This window comes from Montipora foliosa, chromosome 6 (assembly GCF_036669935.1).
Source record: "Montipora foliosa isolate CH-2021 chromosome 6, ASM3666993v2, whole genome shotgun sequence".
Taxonomy (NCBI): Eukaryota; Metazoa; Cnidaria; class Anthozoa; order Scleractinia; family Acroporidae; genus Montipora; species Montipora foliosa.
In genome coordinates this window covers 32,203,707-32,211,206 of record NC_090874.1, presented here as the reverse complement: position 1 = coordinate 32,211,206, position 7,500 = coordinate 32,203,707, and positions in this window count along the sequence as shown.

Sequence of the window (7,500 nt, the reverse complement as noted above, 5' to 3'; positions counted from 1 at the left end):
TCATTTCCACTTTCGTTACTATCTATAAGTCCCTACATTGTACTTCAGTACAGGATGGCAGCGTGCCATGGAAAGAATTTGCTACGTAAGGTGTTGAAGTATGAATCCAGACCAAGTGGCCTGTAAATAATGCACGTGATTTGTGGTGTAAGGCTCCATTTTTTTTTTAATGGAAAACTGCAAACTGATATGTGGTTTTCACAAATATTAGTCTTCGACATGTACATTGTTCATGCGTTGAAGTGCATTCTCTTGAGATTATAGTTTTGAGCATCAATTTTGATACAGTGGTTTCCCTGTGTTTTATTGCTTTCAGGATGTCAGAAGAATGCTGCAGAAGCATTTGTTTTAACACTATATGGTAATACATAAAGAGCTATTCCGTGATTTAATTTTCAATTTTTGTTGTGTTGTTGATTTATTTAGTGAATTTATTTAATTTTCTTGAAAGATATCTAGTTATTGACTGACTGCCCTCACTTGTTGACCAGAACACTGATTTTGCTCCTAGAGTGGTGATAGAGAGATGCCATTAATTACAAGCTTTGAACCAAAACAGCTTTTCTAAATAATTGTTAGTTAATGCTTTTTGTGTTATGTTGTGTTTTTCATTGACAGGCTCAGCTGCAAAATCTGGCTCAGTGGTAAAACCAGGGATGTGCCAAAGTGCATCTGAAGGTTACAATAATATTTATTATCACATGTACACTCTCATTTTACTATCATTTATTATTTTATTTAGTTTTTGCAGTATACCTACAGTAAACAATGGTGAACCTTAGAGTGGTTTCAGTGCTCGACCTTAGTGGTAACCCACTAGCCCAGGACTAGTAAAACCTTGGTTTGAGCTAGTATAGTAGGGACGAAGAGAAATTCAAACAGTTTCGAGTTAAGTTTCTCCAAAAAAGAATTGAAAATAATTCTCAGATTTAAGCTTGGTAATCACAATATTAGCCTTGAAAGGCAATCAATGCTTGGCTACCAAATGTCACCATTTGGCCACCATATTTTTGACTCCACTACCCCATGGACTAGTTTGTTAAAAAAGTTATAAAATAATAGTTATTTTGGCTGATCAATGTCTTTGCCGGGGCGTGGAACTGGCCTCCTTCATGTCTGGGTGTGAGATGTGAATGTATTGCCTCTGATTCCTCATACCCTTGAAAGTTTCTTGTTACTTGTTCTATTTAATGCACATAGATCTGCAATTAATTATTAGTATTCTTTCGATCACTCTAACATACATGTATTGTTGGGTTTTTAATTTACTGCAACCTTTGAATCTAGATTCTCATGACCCCTTTAGAACTCTGAGTTATATTTTGAATTTATTTTCTCTTTTCTCTTTTCAGTGGGCACAATGGAAGAAATGAAGGATCATCTGGTTGCAACCGAAACTGGTAGGTCCAAAATATGTTATACTCTGTACAAAGTTATGACTATTTAAAGAATAATTACATTGCAAACATATTTGGTCATTACAATGCATTCTACCAATAATCAAAGCAGCCTGTCATAAACGGCTGGGGACTGAGGGTTTTCTGCACATATTTTCAGGTATATCCCCAGCTACTTTGATATAATACCAGCCTGTTGACCTCACTACAGCAACTCGAATCCCCGGCTATTTTGTGTAAATCCCGGCCTACTTTAAAAATTAGTGACAGGCCTGGATAATGATGTCCAGATGTTTAAGATCAACTGAACTTGTGTCATAATTTGAAAACCTCTAATTTAATATGTTTAGTACATGTACCCATTAATAAAAAAAAAATTGAGTTTTACAACATTTGAACTTTTTCTTCACATATTTTGAAAATTGTAACCCTGACGGATAATTGCGATCAATATTTTAAGGTACGCCCCGACCCAAACATGTGGCATACAATGGCTTGTAATGGTTTCATGGTTTCAAATTTTGTTAAGTGGATGTTGATATGAATGGCAATTTGCAAGTTATAGACAGTTGGTATCTTCCATTTGAACTAATTTTAGGCAATGTAAGCGTTATTCATATTTTACAATCATTTTGCAAAAATATCATGGAGTCAGACTGTGCTGACATAATGAATAAGTGCCACATTCATGTGGCCCTCGTCGGGTCACAGTTTGACGGAGAACGTGAGTATAACAACTTAGAATTCTTAAGTCGGAATGACATGAGTTAAATGTAGGTGTATAGTGACATTTCCTTTTCAGATGCAGATGAGTGGTATCTGAATGCATTTAATACAGGCTTTAATTTAAATTAATTTTTTGTCTCTCTCTAGTGTGTGGTAACAAGAATACATCGAAGGTGGATGACATTGAGGTGAGGCTTCTGCAACCAACGATGTCCTCAATAAAGATGGTAGACGGAGCCTTTTTAGCAGGTATATGACCTGTACACTGCTATGAAATGAATTAAACTGTAGAAAACAACAAAAACAGGACAGTAAAGCAAGTAAACATGCAAACAAAACAACCCTTGGATAGTAATGGTTTCTTCACCTGTTACTGGCAAAGGGTACATGTATCTATTTGGTCCTTTACCTGTTACGCCAGCCACCGAAAGTTAGATGCATTTCTTTTATTTTCTTTTAGTAGACATACATTTAGGAAAGTCAGAGTTTTATTTGCTGTCTGTGAATGATGTGACTTTGATAGTTTCAACATGTGAAATTACAAAAGATCGCACAAGTTCTCTCACCTAGTGGGGTATTAGCATTATAGTTGGAACAAAAGTTATTTAATTTGAAAATTGACAAATTTAAGGACTGTATGGTCTAAATGAATCCTTGCTTGATTTTCTAACCTATTTAACATGAGGTTTAAATCATGGAACTTGTAACCTTACCTACTATTATAGGACATGAGCTAGAGCAGCCTGGCATCCCAGACCTGAGGAGGGCAGTGATTGATGCAATCGAAGCTGTTGAGGCCCTCCGTGCACAGAGGTAAGAAAATTGAATTACCTTTTCAAATTTCAGATCTGGAATTTATCATTCAGCAGATACATGTAGTCATGATTTTTGGTTGGTCCATTACTTTTTTATTAGATGGTGACATGCGCTCACTTCAGACAGAGCTGCAGTGCACGAATGATTTGATGTCCAATTTCAATTGAAGCATTTTAATGTGTTATTGTATCACAGAGATATTCTCAGGACCAATAGGGAACTGAAAAGGACCCAAGAACAAGAGCTGCAGTTGGCGGTTAGTCAGTGTGATATGACATAGATGTACAGTACAAAATTCTAAAGGTGGTTTGAATGAGGATTGACTTCTTTACTATTATTCCGGTATCATAAAAATCCCCCAGCTGCTGAAAGTGCAGCTGCAATAACAACATGCTTTGCTTTCAACCTAGGAACTGGAAGATAGAAGAAAACAAGTCAAACAGACTGTTAGTAAAATAATTGTCACGTGCGCATAATGTAGAAGGGAGAGCACTGCTTCACTGATTAACTGTGTCCCGTAATTATCAATCACGTATGCCTTTTGTTGATATCGACTTTAAGCAACTCGATCTGAGTGTCATTAATGGAAAAAAAAGGAATATTGTCGTGTTGGTTGTAAAACTTGTAGAAAGGAACAAATAATCTCTTCAAGGTCAAATTAAAATAATTTGAATTTTCAAAATAAACAGGAAGAAAGATCGAAAGGTCGTTTGTTGTAAAATACCCAATCATATAAAACTTAGATACATTACCCTCCATTTGACGAGTAAAATCGTCTGGCGTTAGCAAGAGTAAAATCTATTAAGTCACCCTTAGGAGGGAAAGGATTGAAGAAGATTGGGTGGTTCACGTCTTAATCCACGAAAGTCTCTGAAATGTCAGTGATGCATCAAGCCACCTCAAAAATCTTAAAAGCAACTGTTCAATGTTTGTCACTGTAGGATGATGATGCTGGTGGTGAGTCTGCTGAAGTGACTCTGGAAGAAACGGTGGTAGACTCTGAGGAGGTAATTCTTGAATGAGACACTATCGAAGCAATTAAGGAACATGCTAGGTCAAAACAAGAGAAAAATTCTCATAGTGGTAGAGTACATTGTACATGAAGCATGTTATATGTTATGATTGTTAGAATTGGTCTTTGCTTCCTTGCGTTTTAAAATGAAGCGTTGGTATGTAGTGTTGCTGTGTCTTTTGTTACTACCTTCTCCAGGTGCGACAAAGGAGGATCAAGATGTTTACACAAGAGGTAAAACTGATTTGATGGCATGTGCACTCATAGCATGTAAAAATAAACATGTACGCACTAAATGGGACTGAGATGTGATATATTTTTAACCCACATGAATGTGCTCCTTTTTTGCTACGTTTAAGAGAGAGGTGCCCAGAAATCGTGATACCGAAGGTGAAGAAGATCAGGATAACAGTGGAACGGTAATGGATTTTTAAGCCATGAAAACTGACCGCCTACACTGATAGTACACAATGCTCGCAAATCCAAAGGGATGGTCATTTGTTCGTAACTAAGGATTTTCTCTTTAATACCTTATAAAGCGCGGAACATTGTACCACTTCCACTATGAACAACGTTACCTGTACATAGAATAGGTGGCCAGACTTGTTTATTAGAAAAAAAGATGACAGAAATTTTTGTAAACTTCACATTTCTGTAGTGTTGTGGCTAAAGATGTAGTTTTGTGGAAAGCATTCTGCTTTGAAAACACGTCTGCAAACACTTAGCACAGTAAATTGAAGTATATATCTATTTTTTTCCAAAATTTTTGAACTTTTTTTCTTTATCGCAGGTGATGTTCGATACGACCCTATAAGCAGTGTAGTGGAATGCTGGTTCTGAGGGCAAAACATGCAATCCTGGCCAAACACTATGAGACACTTGGCATAAATAAATAATGGACCAACCAATCGTGAATAGTTTTTTTTTTTTTCCTCTACATAAATGAAGTTTGCGAACATTTGTTAAGCTCAAAAACAATGAGAGAGGGCACTTGCCAGCTTGACATTGAATCAATACTGTCCCATTGGGAATTGTTGGAGTTTGCAATTTAAAGAGATCTGCAGTACGGAGCTAAATTTGTATTTTCTTTTAGGAGTTCAAAAAGTTTAAAACTTTAAAACTCGTATAGTGCCTATACGTATACTATTTGTTATATGTAAGTTTTATGTCATAAAACGAACTGGCAACCAACTGCAATCGTGTGACTTCTTTTCTCATACCTGTACTTTACCTGTTCTTGTTCTCGAAAACGTCCTTTATGGAATCCCAAAAAATAGTAAGTTTCAAAAGTTGCACTTCAGACTTTCACATTGCACTTTTCACACAGCACTTCATTTTTCACATTGAAGCGGGCCTTTTAACGAGTCCCGATACGGGGATAGCTAAGAGGACCAAAATAAAAGCTGGTCTTTTAAGGAACGTAAGTTCAAACGGTCTATATAATGCCCTGTTTACGAGCAGGTAGGGTTACCCTTGCACTCATTTCTTCTTTCTACCCTAGCACATTTCTTCTTTTCTTCAACGACGTGTTTACAATGAGTGCTAGGGTTACCCTAGAGCGGATGCTAGGGTTACCCTAGCTCTAGGGTAACCCTAGCTGCCTTGTAAACGCTCTTCTAGGGACAATTCGCCTACCCGAAACAACTTTTTAGCAGTTTCCATTGTGTTTGTGATGCTGGCGGTTGCCAAGCACACAAAGTTGTCCCGGGTGGTAGGGTATCCCTACTTGTGAAATTTTGCTTGTAAACCCGGGCTATGTTTGACCCTCCTGCTAGGGTAACCCTGGCATACTGTTTTTATATAGCACTCTTTTCCCAGCTACTTATAATGATCCCAGTAGAGTTACCCTACCTGCTTGTAAACAGGGCCTAAGAGGTCCGATACGGCCAGTCTGGACCTTATGGGGATTCTTTAAACAGCCGGGTTTTGAAGGATTCTAAAAAGTGGCTTTTTAAGGAGAGCCGGCCTTTTAATGCATCTTAAAACTGGCCTTATAGGGAGTCTTCAAAAGCTGGCGGCCAATCTGGCTCTGAAATAGATGGCTTTTTAAGGAGTCTTAAAATAGCATGCAGTTTAAGGAATCTTAAAAAGCTGGCTTTTTAATGAGTGTTAAATAGCCTGCCGTTTAAGCAATCTTAAAAAGCTGGCTTTTTAATGAGTCTTAAATAGCCTACTTTTAATCAATCATATAAAGCTGGCTTTTTAAGGAGCAGGCTTTTTAGACTTTTTGAAGAGTCTTAAAAAGCCAAGCTGGCTCTGGCTTTTTAAAGAGTCTTAAAATAGCCTGCCGTTTAAGGAATCTTAAAAAGCTGGCTTTTTAATGAGTCTTAAATAGCCTGCCGTTTAAGGAATCCTAAAAAGCTGGCTTTTTAATGAGTCTTAAATAGCCTGCCGTTTAAGGAATCTTAAAAAGCTGGCTTGTTAATGAGTCTTAATGAGTCTTAAACCCTAGTCTTAAACGAATCATATAAAGCTGTCTTTTTAAGGAGCAGGCTTTTTAGACTTTTTGAAGAGTCTTAAAAAGGTGGCTCTTTAAAGAGTCTTACATACCCTGCGTTTTAAGGGGTTCCTTAAAAAGCTGGCTTATTATTTTTAAGTCTCAAAACCAGCGATCATCAGCGATACGTACGCTATATAAATGAACTGCATTACATAAGGGTGTTTTTCGTATTTGTCGTTGCTGTTCTTATATAGCTTTTCCCAGCTACTGATAATCCACCTTCCTTTTAAGGGATCTTAAAAAGCTGGCTTTCTAGCAGTCTTAACTATTTTTAAGAAATCTAAAAACTGACTTTTTTAAAGAGTCTTAAAAAGGTGGCTCTTTAAGGAGTCTAAAATACCCTGCCTTTTAAGGGGTTCCTTAAAAAGCTGGCTTCTAATTTTTAAGTCTCAAAACCAGCGATCATCAGCGATACGTACGCTATATAAATGAACAGCATTACATAAGGGTGTTTTTCGTATTTGACGTTGCTGTTTTTATATAGCACTCTTTTCCCAGCTACTTATAATGATCCGAAAATGCCATGGATTTTTCATGACATTTTCATGTGATTTCATTTTCATAGTCCTATGAACCAGCTATTTGAATTAATAAATGGAAAGGACTTATTGAAGTAGCTTTATTCAAAGGACAAGGGTACAACTGTCCAGGAATCTGATGATCCCAAATGTCTATACCAGTATTAAAACAATGTTTGGGTGGCAAATTATGATACATGTATAGCAGCTGTTAACACAGATGATACTCCAAAGATAGCAAAGTCGTTGAAGCCTTACCTCGATAAGGTTTCTCCACTGTCTAGCTGATGTGGTGTCTTCCACTGTGAATCAAGTGATAAGAATCCTCCAGCGAATCCTTTGTCTAAGAGAAATCTCATGCAAAAGGTGACCCCTCTGATACACCATCTCTCAAATATCGTGGTCAACTTGCATCTGATGCTACTTCCAAAGTGTCAGTACTTAATGACACATTCTACACTGCATTTACACGTTGCCACACAGACTCTACACAGAACTCTGCCTTCAGAAACCTGCAGCCCTTATCCGTCT